Source organism: Lagenorhynchus albirostris, chromosome 18 (genome assembly GCF_949774975.1).
Source record: "Lagenorhynchus albirostris chromosome 18, mLagAlb1.1, whole genome shotgun sequence".
Classification (NCBI taxonomy): Eukaryota; Metazoa; Chordata; class Mammalia; order Artiodactyla; family Delphinidae; genus Lagenorhynchus; species Lagenorhynchus albirostris.
This window is the reverse complement of record NC_083112.1, coordinates 2389037-2415921: the sequence shown is the minus strand read 5'-3', so window position 1 is coordinate 2415921 and position 26885 is coordinate 2389037. Positions and strand designations below refer to the sequence as shown.

Genomic DNA, 26885 nt, shown 5'->3' with positions numbered 1-26885 from the left:
GTGTGTGTGGTGTGTGCATGTGTGTGATCAAGAAAACACACCACACCAAAGAAGAATGGATAGTTTGATTAGTGGTACCGGGAAGAACATCTAATTACTTGGAAAAACTCAATTTTTGTTCTCATCTCATATCATATACCAAAACATAAATTAAACACTAAATTATCAATCTCTTGAAAAGAATTGAAGTCACAGAGGAAAACATCAATTAATTACATTGAACACACTGAAGTCAAAAGATTAAAATTATTAGAGCTAAGAAAACAATATGCTATATAAATGCCAGATAAAGTATTAATTACTATAATAAGCTTTTGTAAACAAACAAAAACACCTAAATTAAAGCACTAATAAAAATCAACTAAGGTCAATTAACAAATTTCATACAAATGGCAAGTCAATATAAAATCAAATACAATGTGCAATAGATTTGTAATAAATGGAACACAAGTTACATTCCTTAACTATTAACTATAAAATAGGAAACAATTAAAATATGACTAATTTATGGTCAGGAGGTATGGAGTTACAGTGATTGATAAATTTGATAGAACCTTTCTAGAAACACATTGGCCTTTGTGTTCCAAAAGCTTTTAAATGTTTTAAATTTTGAGCCCACAATTTCATATCTCAGAATCCAAGGTCATGATTAGAGATCTGGCCTGGATCTAAGTACAAAAATGGAAATATAATAGTACTACAGTTTGGAATCATGGAAGTGTTTTCAAAAGAATGGACAAGAATTCATAGCACATCCAAAAGATATTATTCAACCGTTAAGAATAGCGTTTTCGGGACTTTCCCAGTGGTGCAGTTGTTAAGAATCCACCTGCCAGTGCAGGGGACATGGGTTCGAGCCCTGGTCTGAGAAGATCCCACATGCCGTGGAGCAACACCTGTGGGCCACAACTACTGAGCCTGCACTCTAGAGCCCACGAGCCACAGCTACTGAGCCTGTGTGCCACAACTACTGAAGCCTGTGCTCTAGAGCCCTCGAGCCACGACTACTGAGCCCACGTGCCACAACTACTGAAGCCCGCGTGCCTAGAGCCCGTGCTCCACAACAAGAGAAGCCATTGCAATGGGAAGCCCGCGCACCTCAATGAAGAGCAGCCCCACTCGCCGCAACTAGAGAAATCCTGCGCGCAGCAACGAAGATCCAACACAGCCAAAAATAAATAAATTAAAAAAATATATATGTAAAAAGAATAGTGTTTTCTGTCATTTTGTTTTTAATTTTTTATCATGCACAATTATCCATTTCATTAGTTGTAAAAACTATTAACTTATTAATTAACAAATACATCATTAAGTACCCATATGCTTTACTTGGGTATAAATAAATATAGAGAGAAAAATCACGAAATTATTATTCCCAAATTTAATCTTTGTTGTCTCTGGATAGTAATGTATTGATTTTATTTAACTCTTTAATCGTTTTATTCATTTCCATTTTTTTCCAAATTAATTCAAATTTATAAAAATTAAGGGAGGGTATTAGACATACTTAACGCTGATGAAATTCATAAAATGTGAAAATCAGACTTCATCTAGAGTGTAGATTTGGTTTCACTGTAACGTTACATACAGAACAAAGAAAGTAGAGGGGGAAATAAATCTGCGTGCTCTCAGAAAGGTAATATGTCCAGGTAATACCAACTCTTCATTTCTGGTTGTGACACTGTTTATGCGATTTTTCTGAATCACTTCATAAGGCCTTAGTGGATTAAACAGAGTTTGTAGGTGTGTTGAACGGGTTATTATGGGTCCGGAGTGTGTATCGATGTGCCTGGTAAGGAAAATAAAACTGGGTGGAAGGATACGTTTGATTTTTGAAAGGGGGCAGGGAGAGGCAGATAAAGAGATGCTGCAGATTGAGCTGCTTTGCAGGGTGAGAATGTCCCAGCCTGGCTTTGACGAGGCCAGTTAGGAGCACCCAGAAGAGTGGTGCTTTCACTGCACAGAACAGAGACTTTCACTGCAGACCAACAAACATTTTGCGAATTTTGCCTGAACGCCTGTGAATTGTGATGTAGGCCACGCGCTGAAGTTCTAAGAAAGATCTGTGTTTCTTGCAAGCAGAATAAAATGATGCTGGTGGGTGATTTGTTCCCGGAATGTTGCGCCTCCGTCAGTTCTTGGAAAACACCTTTCTGAGCCTCTGCCTTGCTGTCCCGAGAGCATCCATGGCCTGGAGCCTGGGGAGGGGACGGCATGGGGGTGATTAAAAAAAAGAGCATTAGACTGAGGTCTCCCTCTCCACAGGCTTAGGTGAATTCCACTAAAAATTGTATTGTTGTCACGAAAATGACACCAATTCCCCCTGCTGTCTATTATCTCTAAGGCGCTAGTATTTTAGCAACTAAATATTAAAATTTGAAATGCAGTGTAACCTGCTTTCTGCAACTCAACAAAAGCTTTCCTTAAGTAACATTATAGTAACTATTTACAAACATAGGGAGAAAATTTCCAACAAACCTTACTTTTTATGGTATCTACAATTTTTAGTATATTACTGTAGGCTCCTACTTGTAATCTGTAGCTTTTAATGAATTTTATTCTCCTCTGTTTTTCTTTCCCTATTCCCCGTGTGTGTGTGTGTGTGTGTGTGTGTGTGTGTGTGTGTGTGTACACATACGTATCCTTCATTGTTTTCTGTTCTTAACATTTTTATGTCCCTTTATTGGAACACATTGTCTCAAAATCCTATAGATAATATAATTATCTGTAGGATTCATAAGGAAAAGATGTTCTAATCCTCCTTAAATAGAAGAAAAAAACTCACGAGAAAATACTTCAGAACACCTCCTAGGGAAATGGTGAGTTAGTGCCTGAATGCTGTAATGTATTAAGTATTAGCTAACAAAGTTTGTTTAAGAAAGATCATCTCAGCCTAATTTAAGTGTAATTCTAAGATAAGATAACATCCCTTGTAGAATGAAGGCTGTGGAGAGTTGAGGACCTGTCTGGAGGATCATTGAGTTGAACATTCGTATAACAGGTTGGGAACCTTGAAAGGAATGCACATTTATGTCACTGGAAGACTTCAAAACTAGTGTCAAATGAATCTTTCCAGGCAAGGGAAGTGCTAATGTCTGAAAGGAGTACGCAGCCTACTGCACAGTACGCTGTGTCTATACAGCCCCTGCTGCTGTGGGATAGTTATTATTGTCCAAAAAGAGGAATAAAAACTAGCAGAGAGTTGCCATTTCTGGAATACACAAACTAGGGTTGGAGAGAACAGACACTTTCAAAGTCATTTCAAGGACTGATGTTTTAATATGTTTTAAAAAGAAATCAAATAGCTTCTTAAATGAAAGTGTAAGGTTAAGCAAGAGTTAAATTTTAGGCTGGAAAAAATTAAAGTCCTCCTACAATGTAGTGCTTCTCCGAAAGTAAAAAACTTAGATGAACTGTAAAGATCAAAAAGTGGGTGATCAAATGATGACATCAGAGAAGATGAAAAATCGTACGAACGTAGTAATGTCTGGAAATTGTTGAGCTGATTCGGGCAGGAGGAAAGATCCCGAAAGCAGATAACGGGGTGGTAATTAAGTGCCTGGGTCTCCCGCAAGACAGTGTGCGGGTCAATAGTTAACTTTGGTTCTAGCTAGAAATACTGGTGCGTTGGCGCGGAGGACCCAGAAGTCTTCAAAGAAGCATACACAAAGATTTCTAAGAAACGGACCACTGGAAAGCTTGCAAACCTGTAACACACACACACTCAAGAGTTCTCAACCAACCCCCTGATTATGCTGTTCATAACTGAAATGAATTCTGGGAATATTGTCTCTGTTCGTGGACTGGTGCACAGAATGTTGATGGAGGGACATCTCTGATGGAAAAGTCAGAGGAAATTGTTATGTGATTCTGCAGAGACTGTTGATTGCTTATCAAATTCTTCAGCTGGAAAGCCACTCCTTTGCAGAGCCCGTGGCATCTCTGCGTTGTGGTCTGAGCGATGTCAAGGGTGCCCACCAAATACAGTTTAGATGGGTCAGCCATGTGGCCACGATACCTGATACCCGCTGATAACAGCCCTCCCCAGGACGATGCATCTCGTTGGAATTTGAAGTGACCTTTGGCTCACTGTATATCTGGGGAGGTGAGATTAAACACAAGGAGGTAAATGAATGTTCTAGAGGTGTCACGTGTTGTAACGGAAAAAGTATAAGCCTCAAAATTGAAACAAAATGAAACAAGCTCTCCCCCTCCCAGTTGGATGTGAAAGGCAGCTTCACCTGGACCTAATTTAGGACCTGGGACTTGCCACCCCCCGACTTCATCTGTGAAGGGGGAATGATAATACCAATCTGACAGTATTGGGAAGATTACATAAGACAATGCAGGAAAACCAACTGACTTACGGTAGGTGTTCAATATAGGATTGCTATAACTATCAAGTGAACGGTACAAACAATAACTGGAAATGGTTTCTGTGCAGTTCTTTGGATGAGATCTGTAGCTACTGCTATCAGCTAGTTAGGAGACTAGGACTCTTCCTAGGTCCAGAGTTTGACACAGAACAAGGCAAGAATCTGCTCCTTCTATATGAATTATATTGCAGTTGAATCTGTACACTATTTATACTTTTTAATAAGTTTGAGAAAAGGATAATTTATCTCTCGGTATAGACCTTAAACATGCATTTATAGGGAAATTTATCTTTGGGTGGGCTTCAAAGCAGATTGACCTGATTTAAATCATCCCTAGATGTGTGATCTTGGGACTACATTTCTTTGTTTCTCGATGTATAAGAGGACGATAATAATAATAATAATACTTACATCACAAGGTTGTTGTACATGCGCTAAAATATGTTAGTACATGTAAAGCAGATGTGGGCCTGACATGGAGTAAGTGCCTCATAAATGGCAGGGGGAATTATTTTGTTATTGAAAAGTTGCCCTCAGGATATAAGAGATATTTAAGAAGCGCACATGTGCTAATGCATTAGCTGTATATCCCGCATAAACAGGTGGGTCCCTGCCTGCAGACGTGACCTTAGTGTCATGGTCATAGAGCCACCATCACCTGCCAACTCACTGTTGGCAACAGGTAGTGTCTTTCAAGGGTGCAGCTGTGAAAATTCATCCAGTCCAGAGGGTTGTCATAATTCCTGTGACCTCCTTTAACACCTAATGGGACAGGACCAAATGCTTTATTGGTCAAAAAAGCTTCATTTAGCTGGTACTCCCACAATCTGCCCAAAGAAAGAAGACCAAAGTCACATCGAGAGAGAGAAGTTTGTAATTCTCCCATTATGTACAATTTGTGGTCTAAAATCCATAAATATAATTTGGACCTCACCCTCTTGGGCTGGAAATATTTAATTATCTAGATTTGGCTAGTTTGGTAATTCATCTGGGTAAAGTGGAATTGGAAGCGATCTCCTCCTTTAAATAGTCCCACTGCCTTTAGAACCATCTTGGTGCCGGTGTTGGTTATAGGGACGGTACCCAGGTATTGCCGACACTCGGTGGTTGCCCAGGAATGACCACCTTCGGTGACTGTGAGCAAAGGTGACTGAGTCTTCCCTGGGTTAGTTGACAAGCTCAGGGCAGGCACCTGAGTCAGGCAAGTCCAACTGCAGTGTTTGTAGATCAGACCTAAGACCCCCCAGAAGACACTAGAACTCAGAGGTGAGTGCCCTGCGGTGCCCACCCCTCCTACCTCTGTTATCCGACTCCTTCTTCCGTGATGGGCGCTTGAAATCCCTCCCAAATCCTGTCCTTTTCCTTAGGCTGGTCAGCTTTGGGTTCTCACAGCAATAGTTTTGCAGAATTTATTTTTTTTTAAATTATACTTGTAGGCTGCAACGTAAGGATACAGACCAAAGCGTGGTAGGAGATCAGAATGTTAAATCAAAGAAATAATTTGTTTAATTTTAAAGCCTTCTTAAATTTATAAAGGGATGACCTTATGGTTTTATATCTTCCTATACCTTTTGAAATGATGTGATTTGCACAGAGATGTAAGACTATTGTGTAAAATAGATATTGGATAGAATAAAACAAACCATGAACTTTCAACCCAACGTTGTAAACTGTAAAATAATATTGCAAAACATTCTGCAAGAGTTTATGTTTAAAATTCAAAGTTCGTTTACCTTAGCATCTGTTTTCCTGCGGGGTGAAAATACTGTATTCTTATAACCTCTTAAACTTAGAACAAGATAAAAGGACGTACATTAGTTGTTCATAAAAGTTGTTTCTTACTACTTTCAATCCTTTTTTTTTTTTGGTCATGAGACATTCAATTCACCATGAATAGGTATGTTTAAATATTTGGGAAGATTCTTTTCCCCTTGAATATAAACTGTAAGTTCTCATGATGCCATGTGGTGGAGCTGGTGGACAAAGTTTAAGGCATTGTTTTCATTGTTTTGCTGGTTGCTATGTTTGAGGTTTTATTTTTTACCACATTTATTACCATGTTAAGTCTGATAAATTTCCTGTGAAACCTACTGTTTACTTTTGTATTGCTCTTCGAAATTCTCATGCATAGTCTTAGTTCTCGCAGAGTTGCAGAAATAAATAATAGCCATAATGATTTTTCAGTCAGAGGTGATACCTCTTCAGAGAAGGCAAGTTGTGGGACATCCTGCAGCCTCAGTTACTATACAGGTATTTGGAAAGTAGGATGGGGTTTCGTAGGGCATAACATCATAGCGCATCCTTTAAGTGAATGCATATACTTAGGGTTTAGATACTCAGAGAAGATTCATTACATGTATATTTCATTCACTGACTGTTCCTCAAAGAAAACAATCAATATTATTCTAAAACTAGCATGTTAATAATTTGAAATCAAGAAACATTTGTTCAGTTAGTCTGTGGAACAGGGCTCGTGGAGACCTGCTCAGCTTTGTTCGATATAACTTTTATTACATTAATACAACGATGAGAAAAGAAGAGATGCCTGTGTAACAGGCAGAATTATACCAGGTTGTGTGAGAATATAAACATTAATAAAATAATTTTATTTCATACATAGAGCTTATAATCTGTTCTTTAAAATAACACAAGTTTATAAAAAAGGTTAAATTAAACTGAATATTAAAATATTATTCCAGAACAGAATTAAAGGCCTGTCACAGGAAAATAGATATTTGGGAACCAAATGAATTTTAGGAACACGGCTTGGAGTATGAATAGGAATTTGTGTTGTGCAGAAAGAATAAGAGGGTGCAGACACAAAATTAACAGCCATCTGTATACTTCTGATTATAAATGAAAAGAAAAAAAGTTCTTAAAAAACGCTTGATTGAATAATATCATTCATTGAGTTACTGAAAGCCAATGGCTACCCAAAATGTTTAGATGCATTTAAGATACAGTAGGCCTGAGTATATGGGGGTTTCCCCGAAACATCTAAAAATATAAAGATAAATATTTTCCCTCTATAGACAGAGCACATGGTTTTTAAAAAGAGTCACATCCAATTAAATACTATCAGTTAATTATAAACTAATTCTTGGCTATAAAATTTAACGTAACATATATTACTTGAGTATTACAGAGAGACTAAATGTCTCCAGAAGGAATTAGCTCTTACCACATGTTCCAGGATCAAGGGCATCAGGTAGTGTAATCGCAAACCAAGAAAAGTTAAAGGGAAAATGAGTTTTCCTCCAAAATTTGTTGAAGATCATACTACCAGCAATGTTAGAACGAGCCCAATAAGAAATAACAGGAACCATTTGTAGAGTGTCAGCTACGCATTCAAAGCCCAAGGTTTACTGACTGCCCACGGTAACCCTGGGCTGCACCTAATCCTTTTACTAATAAGGAAACTTTGCCTCGAGACAGTCGTAATGTGCCCAGGATCCTAACTGAGCCTCAGCTTCATATCTGTCTGACACAAATCATATTCTTTTTTTTTTTTTTTTGTGGTACACGGGCCTCTCACTGTTGTGGCCTCTCCCGTTGCGGAGCACAGGCTCCGGACGCGCAGGCTCAGCGGCCATGGCTCACGGGCCCAGCCGCTCCGCGGCATGTGGGATCTTCCCAGACCGGGGCACGAACCCGCGTCCCCTGCATCGGCAGGCGGACTCTCAACCACTGCGCCACCAGGGAAGCCCACAGATTCTATTCTTTTAACCACAATGCAGATAGATTTAATTTTGAGCCCTGGGTAACTAAGACTGAGGATGTCATTAACAAGAGGAGAAACAGAATTGGGAAGAAATAGGATGAGTTTGGTTTAAAACATGTATAATTATATTTTTAGCAGGAAGACAGCATAAGGAACATGCAGGCCATTACATCGCACAAGTGCACAAATGTTTAACAAGCAACGATTCAGCATAAATTACATAGCATGGACTTCAATAGATATTGAAGCTTCAAAGCATAAGCTGAAAATCAAGGGGTGAAGAGAGACACATGAAACAACTACAGAAGGGCACTGGGAGTGTTTTAATGGACTCTAAGTGTATTCTATATGGGAATAAAAGGAGGTGTAGCTAATTCTGACTAGGCACAAGTATAGTATAAGGACCAAGATTTTTTTGGCCACACTGTGTGGCATGCAGAACCCGTGACCTGCAGTGGAAGTGCGGAGTCTTTTTTTTTTTTTAAATAAATTTATTTATTTTTATTTTTGGCTGCATTGGTTCTTCGTTGCTGCGTGGGCTTTCTCTAGTTGCGGCAAGTGGGGGCTACTCTTCGTTGCAGTGCGCAGGCTTCTCATTGCAGTGGCTTCTCTTGTTGCGGAACACGGACTCTAGGCACATGGGCTTCAGTAGTTGTGGCACACGGGCTCAGTAGTTGTGGCGCACGGGCTTAGCTGCTCTGTGACACGTGGGATCTTCCTGGACCAGGGCTTGAACCCATGTCCCCTACATTGGCAGGCGGATTCTTAACCACTGTGCCACCAGGGAAGTCCTGGAAATGCAGAGTCTTAACCACTGGACCACCAAGGAAGTCCGGTACCAAGATTATTAATACACAATCTTGTAAGCATGAGTGAAGGAAGGCTTCATCCAAGAGGCAACATTTGAGCTGGGTCTCAAAAATGAATAGGAGTTTAGTAGGCCCATAAGGTAGTGGGCGAGAGGAGGAAAATTCTAGTCAAAAGAAATAATTTCTAATGCAATAGTTTTGTGATATGGAGGTCATCATATGATTCTCTTAAGGTCAAACAACTACTTAGTGCAAAATTCAAGATATAGCTCTGGCATTGGCAAACCGCAGCCCAGGGTGAAATAAGACTTTCTGCCTGTTTTGTAAATAAAGTTTGACTGGAATGCTGCCACCCTCATTTGTTAGGTATTGTTATGGCTGCGTCTACCCTGCAGTAGCAGAAGAGAGTATTTGCAACAGAGACTGTGTAGCCAGCAAAGCCTAAAACATTTACTCTCTGGCCCTTTAAGAAGAAGTTTGCCAACACCTACGCTAAGATCTCAGTTCAGCCTTTTCTTCAGTACACCACTCCGAGGACGATATTGGTGGCAATGCAGGGCGACATGTAAAATAGGTTATGATCAGATATATATTTTGAAAGTGACAATCATAATGGTGACATTTAATATCCTAAAATTAAACGAGGCCTCTAAAATTCAGCTATCACGCAATGTAGGAGAGCATCGGCAGAGAATCCAAGGGCATATCCACGTTTAGGAACCAGGGTCAAGGAGAGAAGGTCCAGCGAAACCGGCAGGAGGAGAGGAGAAGTCAGAAACCACAGGAAATGAAACGGAGCGAATTCAGAGGCCGGAGTGATGAATCCCAGCTGGAGAAAGTCCAAGGGGTGGAGAAGACTTGCATTTGGGATTTGAAGCTCCCTAGAAGTCCCCTTAGCTGATGGAGTCACAAATTCTGGTAACACTTTTCTTCAACTGAAAAAAAAAAAAATCTCCTCATGGAGCAAAATTTCACGAGGTACTATTTACATGCAATTTTCATTATATTGTATTACACATTTTACAAATGGGAATCAGAAGTTCTTGTTTGCATGTGACACATGATTAGAGAAATGGTGGAGGCACTCTCAGGAATGAGCTCAGAGTTAGACGGCCTGAAATGTCTAAGAGTTTCCAAGGGTGAAAAACAGATCACGTAAAAAGAATGAACTACCAGATTGGCCCTGGATTTCTCAAACAGCAGTGCCTCAAGCTAGAAGACAATGGAACAAAACCTTAAAATGCTGAGGGAATTTAGAATTTCATACCTAGCCAACTATCAATCAAGAATGAGTATAATAAAGACATTTTCAGACATGCAAGTTCTCGAAAAATTGACCTGCCAAGTACCATTTCTCAGGGAACTCTGGAAAATGTCTTCCCCTAGACTGAAAAGTAATCCTAGAGAGAGAAAGTCACAGGACCAAGGGGACAGAATCCAAATCAGAGCAGAAGTCAAGGGAATTCTTTTGGCAAAGGTAGAAAGAAGTCCAAGACTGACTGCGGCAGCACTAGAGCGCCTGGGCTTTTGGAAAAGAAGCATCAGTAACAACAAGCTTGTGCATTTGCCCTTCAGCAGTTACTAAGGGCCTAACACCAGGCACTTGCTGGGGAGAAAATATTAACACATAATAATACACGTGTTTAATTGTTTAAAGAATTTCTAGAAGGATGTTACTACCCTGGTTTCATATACATTTCCTTCTGTGCTCTCACAAAATTTTAACATTATAGAAATTAAGATAAAGGACTGTGGTTGTATTTCTGTATTCCATTTGTATTGAAGAATTTCTTAACTCTTAATTAATCGACTGAAAGTGAAGTCATATCGCTAAGTAGAAATCTGGGCATACGGCCATATGCTTTTTAATGTGTAGTTTCAGTAAATACCACCCAGGAGCTTCCTTGTGTTCACCTGTAGTTTTCAAATAAGCCTATGAGAGGAAGTATTTGGGGGGAGATTTTCAGTTAAGCGATGGCGGGAGGGGTGTCATGAGTCTGGGGTCCGAGCCCTAGAGGGCTGACCCGTGATGCTGGAGGTCAGGGGAATGTGGGCAGTCGTATCAGAGTCCCAGCAGCCTCCCATACCATGAAGAGTAAGCTCTGCTCTTCCTCGTTCTCTCTGGATAAACGGTTTAAAATCCCTACCTCAAGTCTGTCCTAAATGAATCCAGGCAGCATTAACATTTTTTTTTTTTTTTTTTTGCGGTACGGGGGCCTCTCATTGCTGTGGCCCCTCCCGCCGCGGAGCACAGGCTCTGGACGCGCAGGCTCAGCGGCCATGGCTCACGGGCCCAGCCGCTCCGCGGCATGTGGGATCTTCCCGGACCGGGGCACGAACCCGTGTCCCCTGCATCGGCAGGCGGACTCTCAACCACTGCGCCACCAGGGAAGCCCAGCGTTAACTTTTTATTAAGTGCCAAAGAACAACACCAGCTCTCTTCTGTGGTTTTAGATTGTGGTCATGCAGGATGGTGGCCGGCCCCACTGAAAAAAACTGCAAAATACTGCTGCATTATTTCTCGGTGATCATACATTCTTGCTGGACACAGAGGTGACAGCTGCCTCGTCATTTTGACGGCTTCACTGCCAATCTTAAAACAGCTAAACAAATGCATATTTACTTGTTCATAAAACAAAATGTAAGTCACAGGCTCCGAATCAGTCTTTCAAAGTGAAAACTTAAGAGCGATCCAGAACATAACTGCTGAAACCTGAGGATTTATACGGTTTTCGTTCTTTAAAGAGCCATGTATAAAAAACGTTAATAGAAACAGCAAATATCAAAAGAAGCATTAGAAAGCATTACACTGTTATTAACTATTCAGAAGGAAAATGAATAAATGAGAAAGAAAGCTTAATTGTTCTTAATACTATTGAAGTTTGATTAGAGGTCATATAAGCCCAGCACATTTTGGTCCCAAATTGGGGTGATGCTCTTAGGACATTCACTGAATTGTAACTGGGGAGGGGGTTTATGGAGGGGGTAAAAGTTAACATTTAAAAAGTACATTAGGGCTTCCCTGGCGGCGCAGTGGTGAAGAGTCCGCCTGCCAATGCAGGGGGACACGGGTTTGAGCCCTGGTCTGGGAGGATCCCACATGCCGCAGAGCAGCTAAGCCCATGTGCCACAACTGCTGAGCCTGTGCTCTAGAGCCCGCGAGCCACAACTACTGAGCCCGCGTGCCACAACTACTGAAGCCAGTGCGCCTACAGCCCGAGCTCCTCAGCAGGAGAGGCCACTGCAATGAGAAGCCCGCGCACTGCAATGAAGACCCAGTGCAGACAAAAAAAGAAATAATAAATAAATAAAAATTTTAAAAAAGTGCATTAAAAAATTCTTTCTCTAGTCTCAACTGGTGGGTGATCTTGCCCTTCAGGGGACATTTGGAAATTTCTGGAGACAGTTTTGGTTGTCTTCCCACTGAGTGGGGGATTGCCATGAGTATTACCACTATCTAGTAGGCAAATGCCAGAGATGCTGCTAAACAAAAAATTATCCAGCAAAATATTCATGATGCCAAAGTTGAGAAACCCTGTTTTGTCCAGAGGTCACGGATTCATGGGCTCTTCAGTTAGGGAGGGACTTGGAGCATAAATGTCCTAATCTACCATACAGATTCCTATAATGCTGCAATCCCATAAGGCAGTCTTTTTTGAGGTTAGAATTATTGATGTTTTGTTTTCCTGTGTCATTTGTTCCCGTCGACCACGTCTATGAAAACACCAAATTTAAGATTTTTTAAAATGCAGCTCATACTACATAAATGGTCAATCATTGATTGGCCTTAAATTAATAATCACCTGGCCCAGATTTACCCAAGCATTTCCACTTGACGTTTGAAGCTCAGAGTCATGCCCTCTTCAGCATCTTAGACGCTGGAAAGCACTTCATCAAGCGCTAAAGTTAATTAACATGCCTACGTGAAACGTGGGTATCTTTAAGTATAGAGTCGTAGGCTCTTTACGTGAAGAAATGTTTTCAAGGTGAGAACACCTCAGAGCGCGTGGCACTGGATGTGAGATACCTCCCCAAGCAAAATCCGTAAGAAAGTAGCTTGTTAAAGCGCGTGAATGAAAATTTAAGTGCAAGAGTAACCAGAATTCTCTGCTAGGTTGCCAAGGATGCAACAGTGATACTGTTGCATCCTTGGGCTTAAATTTCCCGCAAACTAATTCAATCCTGCCCTTCCTCAGAAATAAGTTTTTCCTTTAAAATTTTTTTTAAGCTACAATACATCAAAGGGTTGTATTCCTAGGTGACAGTGGACATCCCATCCCACTCTAAAAAGTTGGCTGACATCCCCTGGTGAACGGGGGTCTACACCTCTGTCGTGATCAGGGTTTGACAGTCCTGTATTTTCAAAATAACTCCAGAGGGGCTTCCGTGGTGGCGCAGTGGTTGAGGGTCCGCCTGCCGAGGCAGGGGACACGGGTTTGTGCCCCGGTCCGGGAGGATCCCACATGCCGCGGAGCGGCTGGGCCCGTGAGCCATGGCCGCTGAGCCTGCGCGTCCGGAGCCTGTGCTCCGCAACGGGAGAGGCCACAACAGTGAGAGGCCCGCGTACCGCAAAAAAAAAAAAAAAAAAAAAATACTCCAGAGAGTTCCTTGGCCTTGGGAGGAGGCTATTTGCCAGTGAAAAACACTCCAGGGCCTCCATCTCTGCTTCTGCAGTTGAAGGTTGGACTGGCTGAATTCTCGAAGTCTCTTTCCACCCTGCAACAAAGTGAAGCTACACATGAGAGCCTGGGAATGGAAATAACGCTGTCCTCATGCCACAAGAAAATTCAAAGTTGAATTTTAAAACAGCACTTGACAGGAGGCATAGAATCAAATCAACTATTTTTCTTTTCATTTTCTTATTTTTCCCCCTTTTCGAGAAGTCTTGATACCAAGGGAACTATCAGCCGTCCTTATAAAAACAAAACACAAAAAATAGATGAATTCACTTTAGCTTCTTATTGTTTGAGTCATACTTTGAAAATCACTCATAGGGCACACCCGCTCTGGGCGTCCAGGCAGACATTTTAAAAGGAGGAGATTTTTGGTCCATGAAGTAAGACTACAGATATTCATCTCTGTTCACTAACTGTCTAGACATGGGAAACATCTGGGAAAAAGACCAGTATTTTCATATAAATTTCCTTCCATGCTTCTTCTAGGCTGTGCTCAGGAAACTGCTTACTGCTGGTCTCCCTGATAAAAATCGTCAGACTCACAACCTCTTTCCTTTATGTGCTTATCAGCTCCTTCTTTCTGCTACCTTCCTAATCAATGTAAAAGGGAAAGAATTCTTTTTTTTCTTTGCAAACTGATCATCTGTGCAAACATTTTCCTCTGTTCAATGGACTTTTGCATATACTTTGAGTTGCAAAGGCTGTCACTTTCTAAATCCTCCTGAATATGCTAGCTCAGTCAAGAAAATGTGTTTTCTGTCCTGACATTATTGTAACACAGGTGCCTGGTCTCAGCCTGAGCCGTAAGAATCCTTGGTGATTTGACTCTCCCTCGTCCACAGAGAGTTTCCTGATCACCCAACCTCTCAGAGAGCCCTCACTGCCTAACCCATAGCAACCACTGTTTTAATTAATTGGTCCTGACAGCGTGTTTCCCTTGTATTATTAGATTTTTTTGAAATGTGGATATGCCTTGTTGACTCAGATGGTTGCGAGAGGACAGATCCCGCAGTGCATACGAGTGTGTATGCTCCTAAAGACGTTCCATACACGTGGTCGATTCCTGATGCAACCATATTTCATGCCCAGTAGAACGGATGGATTGCAGGCCCCTCCCGTTGACATTCACCACAGTGAACCCATGGAGAGGAGGAAATGCTTGAAAATCTGTACATGATCCTTGCTACAACTGATGGCATAGCCTAAATCTGTTTCATTGTTCAAGTCCACATGGCAGAACTGTACTTTGAAGACATAATGATTTTTATCAAGTGGGTTGTGAATGATTGAACACTGGTGTTGGAAAGAGTCTGAGAGATCACCTGATGAAGTGGTTCCCAGAACAAAGTTGTAAGACAGTTTTTAAACGCAGTCGTGTAATGCAGTTCAGACTGAAAACATCAAGACTCTCTGCTTTTGACTAAAGTTACATCCATTAAGGATGGTAACAATGATTATTTCATCCTCATACGAAACCCTGATTAGTGAGTTAGGTAGACAGACATATATCTATTACTGATTAATAAAAGGTAGATATATTTTATTAATATTGTATTATTATTAATAACTACAAGCCAGTAAGCACAAAAACATACTTAAAAGTATAGCTGTTACAGAGGAAGAAAAGAGAATGTAAAGAATTATGGTGCTGAAGAAGTGGTCGACCGTACATCTAGCCAAGCCTTATTTAGATGGGGCGTAAAAAATCTGAAATCCAAAGAAATTAATATTTGAGGGCACAGAGGTGAAGTTGGCAGGACTCACATCCCGTAACTATAAATTAGTTCCTTTTACAGTTTATCTTTTTATAGCCTTTTAGGAATGAACCAATAACCAAGTTAAAAAAAAAGTAAGATGACAAATCCTTTGAGATGCTAAAGCTGTCTGAGAATGGGGTAAGAGTTGTGCTGAAAGAAAGTCATCAAGAGTAAGCTTTCATCCCTGAGTTTAAAGTATAATTCATTAGACACCTAGTGGGAAGCAGCCGCATTGCACAGGGAGATCAGCTCAGTGCTTTGTGTCCACCTACAGGGGTGGGATAGGGAGGGTGGGAGGGAGACGCAAGAGGGCGGGGATATGGGGATATAAGTATACGTATAGCTGATTCACTTTGTTATACGGCAGAAACAAACACAATGTAAAGCAATTATACTCCAATAAAGATGTTAAAAAAATAAATTTTAAAAAATACGTTTTTAAAATGTGAAAGTAGTTTGCAAAACTGTGTACAGCATGGATCTACTTGGGTTGTAGATCTTACACATGAAGAGAAAATTTCTGGAAGGATACGTAAGAAATTATTGATGATTTTTTTTTTTATGCTGGTTTTTTTTTTAACTTTTTTTTTTTTTTTTTTTTTGCGGTACGCGGGCCTCTCACTGCTGTGGCCTCTCCCGTTGCGGAGCACAGGCTCCGGACGCGCAGGCTCAGTGGCCATGGCTCACGGGCCCAGCCGCTCCGCGGCATGTGGGATCTTCCCGGACCGGGGCACGAACCCGTGTCCCCTGCATCGGCAGGCGGACTCTCAACCACTGCGCCACCAGGGGAGCCCTTTTTTAACATTTTTGATGATGATTATTTGTGAGGAGTGAAATGATGGGGTACTTTATCTTTCACTTTATAGTTTCCTGTGTTGTTGAAATTGTCATAAGCATGCATGACTTTTATAATTTAATAAAACATTTTAAAAGACTAAAAAAAATAAAATAATGTATAATTCATGTTAAATAGTTTATCGACATGATGAATTATAACGTTTGCATTCATAATTTTTCTTTATTCTCTAGGAAAGTTAATAATTAAAAAATCTTATGGAAATGGTTAGTGGGGAAAATATCACTGATGTATTGAGACAGTGGTGTTTGGTCAGGTACAGGGCTGGTGTTGAGGGTAGATTTCTTTATGAAAGACTAAAGTGATGAATTGCAGGAAGTAGTCAATTAAGAAGAAAAATTTACTCTTTCCATCTCATTTAACTTCTTCTAAATTATTACCATGAACCAGCATGCAGTTCTGTTTGGTGAAGCTTAATTTCTATCGCCTTACAGATAATCCACACTGCAGCTGATAGGGTAGAAATTCATACTCAGGGCTGGACTTAGCTCTCAAGAGTTAGTTAGATTTATTGTATGAATAACTACAAATAAAGGAAAATCACTTTCTCTGCTAGCAGATAATGGATTTTAATGACTTTTGGGAGGTTTAAGAGTGTGATTCTCTACCACAATAGTGGGAAGGAGAAAAATTATTTTTTCTCTCTAGCAACTGGTAGCCCTACGTATGAGTACAGAAGACGAACATAAAAAAAAAAACCCAGCAAATTAATCTTTATGCTCTATATAACTTAGGGAAAATATATATTAACATGTGACCATGTTAAAGTAAGACAAAAATAAATAAACTTTTTTAAAAAGCTAAGTTAAAATACCACTGTTTCATTTTCAGACCATGACCTGTACTTTTTTCCCTGAGGAGTCTAAGCTGAAAATGATCACTGAAGTGAGGTCTCTATACACCAACATTTGTAAGTACATAGAGAAGGAGCCGCAAGGCCATTTAATACTGAGAATTATTTTTAAAAGGTTGCATTAACTGTTTACTTCTAGAAGAAACAAATATTAAAATAAATTTAAAAGCTGTCTAATTGGCATGTGATTTTAGAGTACTTTTGCTGGCGAGATGAGAATATCTTAGTATTTCCCCTGAAAGAGCTTAGTTTTAATTTTATTTTTAGCATCTTTCAACCAAGACATCAAATTAAGGTTTTTAAAAAGCTCTTTTATTTAGAGGTCATTCTTTGTGATTCAGATTCTCCAGTCAACACGTAATTTCCATGTTCATCATGGAAGCAGTAATATAATTAAATGAAGTCTGCAGACAGGCTCTAGATTTTATTTCAGCCCCAACTGCAGTGTTCTGCCACACTCAACTCTTACCAGAAATGCTGAGGTCTAATAAAATGGGAGGATTTAATTAAATCTCCTTTAGAATCCTCCCCAAACTCTGGTTAGGTTTGCTAAACAGTGGAAATAGTCCACATCTGGGTAACAATAATTTGGGACTTCACTAGTGTACACGGTAGATCATGCTTTAAAGATAGAATTAGATCCAATATACTGGGACTAAGGATCACGAGGAATGATAAACAGGTTTAACTGACAGGTTGATAAATGGCAGTGAAGATGGACCGATAAGTAGACACTTGGTCACTCATTGGACTGTTTATAGAATGAGGCCTTCCATTAATTGAAACTTGAGGTCAGAAATGAATAATTAAGGTAGTGTTTTGTAAAATTTTGTTTTGCTTTATTTTGCTTTGAAGAAAATCTCCCTGTTATATACACCAGTGCCTGTTTATCCCATAGTGAATCAGGGTTAGTAAATAATATTTGTATTCTCTTAGAGGTTCTTGATGCTGTAGTAGCGTGGATTGGAATGTCAATGGTTGTGGTACAGGGCTAAGGATGTAAAGGATTGAGAAAACTGAGGGGATGCTCCTGATGGAATGGGTTCAAGTGCAAGCCCAGCTGTGGAGGTGGAGACGTTGCCAAGGCTGGGCACTGAGAGGAGAAACGCTGCTCTGAGCTGCTGTGGGAGCAGCTTCAACAGACCGGAGCTACTCGTTAATTCTAAGATATTTTGCTTTCAAGAGCAGACCGCTAACCTCAACTCTGCAAAAACCCCTAATTCCACAGTCATAAATACAGTTATAGCTACTGAATATTACTTCATTCCAGGCACATACTAAGCGTGCTTGGTACATTTCAACATCTCATCATCCAAACAACGCTACGTGATGGATTTCGTTGCTATCTGCCATGGATTTCGTTGCTCTTTGCCTCTTACTAAGAGGAAAAGGAGGCACAGAAGGGTTCTGTGATGTGTGAATGGTGATGCAGCTATTAAATCACAGTGCCGGGGCTTGGTTCAAATCTGAGTGTCCAGCGTGGGACTCTAGACTCAACCAGTACCATCTATTCGTAAAGAAACTAGCTTCCTTGTGCCTGGAAAGAGCTGTTCTGTCCTCTGGCAGGTGCCCACCCTACACAGAAATAAAATCTCCCTCACCTTTTGCATCCTAATATTTATCCTAATATCATGAACCTAGTATTTTGTCTTCCTTCGTGAAGTGAATAATGGTAGAATTTTTACTTGTCTCGTGTATTGGAAATGACATTATTACGCTGTTGATCAGGGCTGATTTTTATCCAACTCAGATGATCTTAAGTAAATATGGGAACTTATTACAAGGATGCTGAGGTGCCTCATAAAATGCAAGACTGGAAAGCGGTCTAAGCTGAGGGACACTGAACGAGGATGGCGTTTTCACATCTTATTCGTGTGTCTCCCTGTGTCTGTCTGTCACTCATTCTCCACATTGGTTTCCTCTGCTTTCCATGCAGAAGGATAAGATTGGGCGAATATAATCTATTCCTTGAATCCAAAATTAAGTTACAAGTTCAGCAGGTATTCCCAGCTTCATAATGACATACGAGTCATTAATTTTACACTGCAATTGCCTTTCCTTCTCATTCCTCAAGAGAAAATGAATTAATGGCTCCCTCTGGACAGTTCTACATAAATGGAATTCTGTTCATCTATTCCGTGTTGCCTAAATGATAAGATTTGACTTTGGTGTTGAAGTTATAGTGATAGTGATAGTATATAGTGATATATAGTGATATATAGTGATATATAGTATATAGTATATATAGTGATAGTAGATTGAATGTTTTAAAGGCTCAGAACTGCCAAGTATTTCTCCTTACATTATATTTCAGAGACAAGCATGAAATAAAATACTTATTGGGCATCTACTGTGTTCCTAAAGCTATGCTAGCAGGATATAGTTCATGATTCCTGGTCTCCTTCAAATACGTCTAATTTGGTGGAAGTAGCAAAACCAAACTATCATGAAAACAAGTATGTGAAATAAATAATAAATAGTATAAAAATCGAAACATACAATTGAAAAATATTTGCAGTTGACAGACATGCCCTGTCTCATCTGAGCCTCACAGCAAGCTCTGAGGACAGTGTCGCAGTTCACCGACGCTGAACTGTCCCCGTGGGGAGTGATCTGCAGCGAGTCCCCAGTTAGAAGTGGTAGAATTGGTCCTTGAGCCGTGCCTTCCAAATCTGAATCCATGCCATTTTCCATTTTCCAGTGGTTCTGTGGCCTTTAAAGTAATATCAGAGTCCAATAGTCAGGAAATAAGGGGGGGAGGTGGTTAGAAAGACATGAATAGATTTAATGGAATGAGAAATTGAGGAGTATATTAGTTTAGGCTAATAAAAGAAGTGACAGAAGATAAACTCTCAAGGAGTTAGGCGAGAGAGGACTGTTTTAGAGACAGTCTGCTTGTCTTTGGGCACATTTGTCTCTGGAGCTTGGACAGCAGTAAGAGAGAAGCTGGGAAACAGTTTTGGGGACGTGTGTGCGGGTTCCTTAGAAACCAGGCTGGACAGGATTCGTGGAGGTGACCAGGGTGACAGGGATCCGGTAGCCTGATAAGGACAGCCTCGTTCAGGAATCAGCTTACGAGGCCAAACAAGTCACTGACCAGAGAGGTGCAGAGAGGTGTGAGGATTTAGGGACCGGGAAGGAGAATGGGGCAGAGTAAAAACGGAAGTTCTCCGGGAAGGAGAACATTGGGAGGCAGGGTCGGTGTCCTGAGTGAAGGTCGCCGAAGACCGTACTGCCCCCTCCCCAAGAACTTGTATCTAAGGAAGAATGAAGGTCGGAGCCAGGTCAGCCTCAGGACCAGAGCAGGGGTATCACCGACTAGCCAGTACTCTCTTCTATAATTTTCCTTGTAACTGAACATGTCTTTTTTGTAGAAAACCCATTGAATGTGTGTGATGTGCTTGGCCTCCTTCCCTTTCGGTCACAGAGGTGGCTAATCCGAGTCTGTACCAACCAGCCACAGTGATTGGTTCAGGGAAGGGGCCATAAGCCAACTGGACCAGGCACCACCTTTCTAAGGCTTTTGCTAGAATTTCCTGAAAAAGATGATTTCTTCTCGCTGGATTTGCTGGCTGGAGGGACATTGTAAGCCCAGAACTGCCACGGGGCCATCTTGCCAGCCTAGAGAGAGAGACCGCCTGCCTGAAAAGGAGGCCAAGAAAATGGAAAACAGAGCCTGGAGGTGAAGAAGAGAAGGCTTCCTGGGGAGATGTTTGCATTCCTGAATCCCTCTATGCCCACGCCGTTTGCCCCTTTCTTAGGCAAGGGGCCCAGTATGTCCCCCACCAGATCAAGCTGGTTTGAGTTGAGTTCTGTCACGTGTAACTTTAGCGTCTGCTGATACGGTTAGTAAATGCACATGGCTTCACCCACCAGGTAGAGTAGATTCTGTGTGGGAGGTGATTGTAAGCTGGTGCAACTTTGTGATTTTTTTCAGGGGTGAATTACATTAGGATTCGAAACTAGGACATATTAAACTAGATTTCATGAGGTTTAATGTAATATTGTTATATAAAAATGAATGAAGAATGGAAAAAGAAAACAAACCTAAAACTGAAATAAACAGGAAAGAAAGTTCTTAGAGAAATTGCCTGTTTTATTCTACCTTTTATTATAGTTATTTGGTTATTATGGTTCCTTAATGATGATTTCTATCCCCTGCAGCACAAATATCTGTTGATTTGAAATCAATAGGATTGAATGTCAGTAGCTGTTAAAATGCAAGAGAAAGGAGAATGGCACGGCTGCTTGCTTGGTACCAGACAATATAAAACCATTTTCTAATGTTGTCTTATTATTTGCACAACGATCCAGTGGGAAAGGCGTTTGAGGAAATTTAAAATGCGGTAGGATAAGTGGCTACCGATGCCACGCAGAGCTGGGATCTCAGCCCACTTCTTTTGCTCTTTCTTTTCTGCGATGGTGCCTCTGTGACCCTCCACGTATTAGGAATGGATGCTGACGTGAAGTGCAGCACGGAGCCTATGGGACTTCTGCTTCAGTATTGGTCCTAAATCATGAGAACATATTCTGATGGGTTAACTTCATTGGCGGCCCTTGTTTGAGAAGTAAAACCTACTAATGGAAGAAGTCACAAGTGTTAACCTTTCCTCTCTTGTTTAGAAAACCCTGATTTTTTTTTTCTCTTTCTCTTCCTGTAGGACATTAGTACCAGAACCAGAAGCCAAGTTTCCTCAGGTATGTGTTACTTTATAACCACTTCAAACAAGAGGCCGTTCTAACTGACAGTAGCTTCAAAAAACGTCTTTCTGGTAAATTAAAGGAGGGCCACTGATCACTGAAGGTAAACAGGTGATGAAATGCGTCATTAGTACCTCATCCGTAATTCATCTCTCCTGGAGCAGTTGACAGAGCGTCAGGTCGTGAGTCGTGGGCGCTCAGAAGTGCAGGCTCTGGGGTCAGCCAGGCAGATTCATTACAACCCAGTGTAAAGCGCAGCCTGTCTCTGTGTCAATTACCGCCGTTTGATAACGGATAATATGTCAAGGTCTGTTCTTCTTCAAGATGCAGCCACACATTTTAAAATCATTACGCGTGTAAGCGTGAGCCCCATGGCCTCGGGGTTCAGTCCATTTGTTACATCCCATTAGGACGTGAAGACACAGGCCGGGGTCTGGGGAGAGCACAGGGTCCCTGCCTCCTCTGCTCCCTTTACAGGGACATGAACTGTCGTTTACTTTCCCCAGGGGCCCTTTATGATCCCCACGATATCGGTGGTGGGGGGCAAGTCACCCCTGTAATCACTCCCACTGCAGGGCCACCAGGGGCATCACTGGGAATAAACCTGATCCAGGTTTCAGTGGAGCCTGAGAAGTTTTACTGAAAATGAAGCACTTTCTGCCGGTCTCTCTGTCTGCTGGGGATGGAAATGTGCCGTTTCTTTCTCCCCTTTCTTTCAAAAACCACATGTGTGCTTTCCAGTAGTCTTTTCACATCTTGGCCCTTCCAAGAGCGCTTTGTCACACATTGGCGTGGATTTGACACATGTGACCTGTCATCCAAGGGCAGCCTCTGTGCTGCAGAAATAGACCCTATCCCGGTCTTTAGACTGATGTGCAAACGCCATAAAGAGCAGGGGGGATGCCGTAATTCACCATGAAGACAAGAAAATGAAGAAAAATTATTCAAAACGTCTTTAAACGATCGAGGGTGCTCAAACGGGCACTGCCTCCGGGATGGGCTTCATTTTCCTGTCTGGAGCCCTGATTCAGGCTGTTTGTGAAGGGCAGGAATCTGGGCCACATACACCCTGCAGGAGTTAGAGTGAACAACTCACATTCCTTTCGTGTTCAAATCCTCCCTTTACACCAGTGGGAGCCCCACGTGGACCGGATTCAGGATATTCAATTCCTCTTCCCCTTCTGTAAAGAAGCCCAACAAGGAAAACTTCACCCTGACGCACTTTCCCCCAAGCACCCTGACCAGGCTGTGCTCTGGGAATCACAGTGTGGGGTGAGCTGATCTCGGGATCTTCTCCATTTGCCAACAGGCCGTGAGGTGAAGTAGGCCGCATGGGCTCACACTTCTCCTGGCTGGATTTCCACAGACCCCTGTTCGTTAGAAACCTTTTCAAGGGACCAGCCACACTGGAGGATGCTGAGAAGAACCCACTGTTAGCACAGATTTATCACAAAGGAAAAAAGTCCGTTTCAAAATTTGTAATATGTTAACGTGCTGCATTAACTACAATGTTTGCTTTCTCAAGGAACGTTTAGGGCTACTTTTCACACATCTAAGCATGAGGAAGAATTCACACAATTCTCCTCCCTACAGGAGGGGGTAAGAAATCCAAACAACCCATAAATGATAAGCTAGCTCTGCAGGGTAAGGGCAGGAACACGTAGTCCCTGATTTATTCACTTGGTTGATAGCTTTCTCAGTGTATCTGCAAGTCTGCATCACTTGTGACCTGCTTCTACACACACACACGCACACAGGATATAGGCACACGTAATTCCATTAGATTATATGGAAAGCTTATTTCTGGAATAAAAGAAAACTGCGGAGCCCCTCACTTCTACTAATTTTATGAGAGTAAAATATTAAAACTTCCAAGCGTGTATATACACATTCATCATCCACATCTATGGAAGATATTTATTAGTCAGTGAGAGAAAGATTTTAGAAATGGATCGTCTTGCGGAATCATTTGATAAAAGACTCAGAAAGGCTCTGGTCGTTTTTGATTCCTGTAATTGTTCAGTTTCTAGGGCATTGTGTCCCAAAAAGCAGTTCCTGGCCCAGTTATGACCTGGTTAAGCCACGTATTTTTCACCGTCATGGACCACCCCACACCCTGTGCTTAGTTTTAATATGGTGACTTCCTACCATTGTCACCTATTGAATACGATGGAATATTAATAAAAATGAGCCAATTCCACAGTGCCTTGGTCCCCGGGAAGAGACTCTTCTGCGTAATTCCTGAATTTGATTCATAATCATTTTACATGGAGCAACTCAGAATGTGCTACAGCTTTGGTGAATTCTGCCAGCTCATTTCACCTACATGCTTTATTAATCACACGAAGATAAGCATAGAAAAATACACTGTTTTATAAAATCAAAGGAAGACGGTGTTTTGTCACAGTTCAGCTCTATCTCTTAATTGATGAGATTTTTGTAAAAATCTCTAGACTAATTTTGACTGTAGCATAATAGTCTAAATATATTTCATCGGGGTCAAAATAATTCAGTCAGTAAGAGAAAGCATTTTAAAATAATTTTCATTTGAGAATAGACAGATCTACAGAAAAGTTGAGAAGGTAGTATAGAGTTCCCATACATCCCAGGCTCACTTTCCCATCATTAACATCTTCTGTTACTAGGGCACATTTATCACAGTGAATGAACCAATACTGATGCATTGTCATTAACCAAAGTCCACAGTTTGTTCCTATTTCCTTAGTTCTTACCAATCCCATCCTGGATTCCCTGTTACAAGGCGTCATCATACCCACTGAGGGTCCTCTGGACTAGGACAGTTTCTCAGACTTGAGACTCGTTCCTAAATGCAGAATCTTAGCTTTTCCTCTCTGTTCTCCTTACCTACATATATTTAGGTAGTTTTATTTGTAGAGGGAGAGTTGATTGGAGACAAAGATGGGGAGAGGTAATTAATCCACTTCTCATTATGAAATCAGTCGGATAAATTAGCTAATGCCTTTTGGGAAAATCTTCAAAAACCAGGAAACAATGGTAGATTTAAGAGTACACTGGATGAATAATAATAATAATAATTTCCAGTGCCATAGGGGAGATCACCTGGCACGTCCATTACCGTGGGGAAGATAAGGGTGTTTATTCACTTATGCAGGGACTATTTTCCTGGCCGGCGCTCACATGCCATTTTTCTGCCTTACAAGATAAAAAGAAACAGTTTGTGACCATTTTCTATTTAAACAGAAGTTTTAGGTATTAGATAAACACATGTACTAAGAGCACGTACACCCCCCGTGAATTTATTTAAGTGCCAAGGCAATTCTGAGTCATCCCAACCAATATCATTCCTTTTACTTAATAGAGGGGTTATCATTCCCCAGCGATGCTGAACAACGTTATTTTCCCAAGTAGGAGCTGTTACAGAAATGGCACTGGTTAAGAGCTTTGCTTCGTTCTCTTTCTCTTCACACTCATGTCATTCGTTTGTAATATTTTAGTTGTTCAAAATGATAAAAAAAAAAACTCTGCCTTCCTATATGAATCTTACTTTTCAATTAAGAAGGAGTATTGGCATGTCGAGTATTCAGGACGTATAATTTTCTAGTAAGGAGGTACAGTGAGTATCAAAAATCAAACGGGTTCTCCTTTTAACTTGTAATTTTGCTTTTGATCTTAAAACGGAGCCAAGTAAATTTGTCTGTTTGCTGAGTTAGAGTCCATTTCTGTAGATAGTTCGGATGGATAAGCAGTACTGCATAAACAATTATAATAACCTGAAAAACACTTGGACAGGCCCTTAATTTCGCTCTAGGGGAAATTTATTCTTGACAATTACCTTATTTTAAGCATGTGGAATCACGGCTTTTAGGGTGTGCTATTTGAAGTGGGAAAGCAGCTCTGGGTTGTCATGGAAATTTTGTGATGAGTGAATACATCCGATGGGCGGGGAAATGGGTGTGAGCCGTTCTCTGTATCCCTTCATCCCTTCTGTGAGTCACTGACCGTTGAACAAACCTGTGTTTGGGTACCACACGTGGCTCTGGGCATCCACTGAGGAGACACTCAGTTTGTGCTTTGGGTGACACATTCTGAGAGGGAGCCGTGTCCGTGCAAATAGAAGGGAATAAGAGTTAGATTAACTAGTGCTGTTAAAACTGAAGCGGTGTGGACGGGGAGGGCATGGGGCAACACTGTGCGCTCGGTGGGCGCTTTCCACACTGGCTGGTTTGGGATCTGGGGGCAGGGCCTGCATGAGGGGTCGGGGCACAGCTCAGCTGAGCACACACACGGGGCATAAAAGACTCAGATTCCGGGGCTTCCCTGGTGGCGCAGTGGTTGAGAGTCCGCCTGCCGATGCAGGGGACACGGGTTCGTGCCCCGGTCCGGGAAGATCCCACATGCCGCGGAGCGGCTGGGCCCGTGAGCCATGGCCGCTGAGCCAGCGCGTCCGGAGCCTGTGCTCCGCAACGGGAGAGGCCACGACAGTGAGAGGCCCGCGTACCGCAAAAAAAAAAAAACAAAAGAAAAAAATTGGAAAAAAAAACAAACCTCAGATTCCATCCTGGAAAGAGGATCACCTCAGTCGTCTTTGGAGTCGTGTTTACACATATGCTGTAGGTCTACATTTTACATCAGTTGATAGGATAGGAGTGTGTGGGAAAGTATCTGAATCCGTCAAAGGGAGAAACCCAGAGAGTCTGTGGGTGATCTTTTTCTCAGACTTACCCCTTTCTTCTCCTTGAAACATTCCAGTTCATACAAAATCTAATTTAGAATGAACTGGGTTTTTTAAAAAAGCAAAGCCAGTATTTTTTCTAATGAAATCAACAAAGAAAAGGGAACAAAGGGTATGTTTAATATGATAGTGGCATAACTAGTTTTTGATTTTCACAGCAATTTAAATACAATTTATATACACTTCAAAGGCATTCTTATTTTGATGATAGTTTCTTACTTTCTTTAAGTAAACTTCTATAAGAGTTAAAGTCAGTATCATAGCCTTAACCATAGATTACTTGATCTCTTACTCAGATTTCTGATCACAGATACTGTCCATAAATGATGGACATCTAATTTCTGAGGTGGAACAGTTTTGAAAATGACTAGATCCTGAAAGATTTACCTGTTGGCTCTGACAGTTGCCATGTAAGGTCTAGG

General features: G+C 41.2%; 1 long non-coding RNA gene across 2 annotated transcripts in view; it reads left to right on the top strand.

Annotated features, from left to right (window-relative positions):
• Positions 1-26885, top strand: part of LOC132508933 (uncharacterized) — a 221797-nt gene that overhangs the window by 100778 nt on the left and 94134 nt on the right. For both annotated transcript variants that reach the window (XR_009536831.1, XR_009536832.1), the window contains exons 6-7: positions 17027-17105; positions 21710-21746. This is a non-coding gene — a long non-coding RNA (uncharacterized LOC132508933). The remainder of the gene's footprint in view (positions 1-17026; positions 17106-21709; positions 21747-26885) is intronic.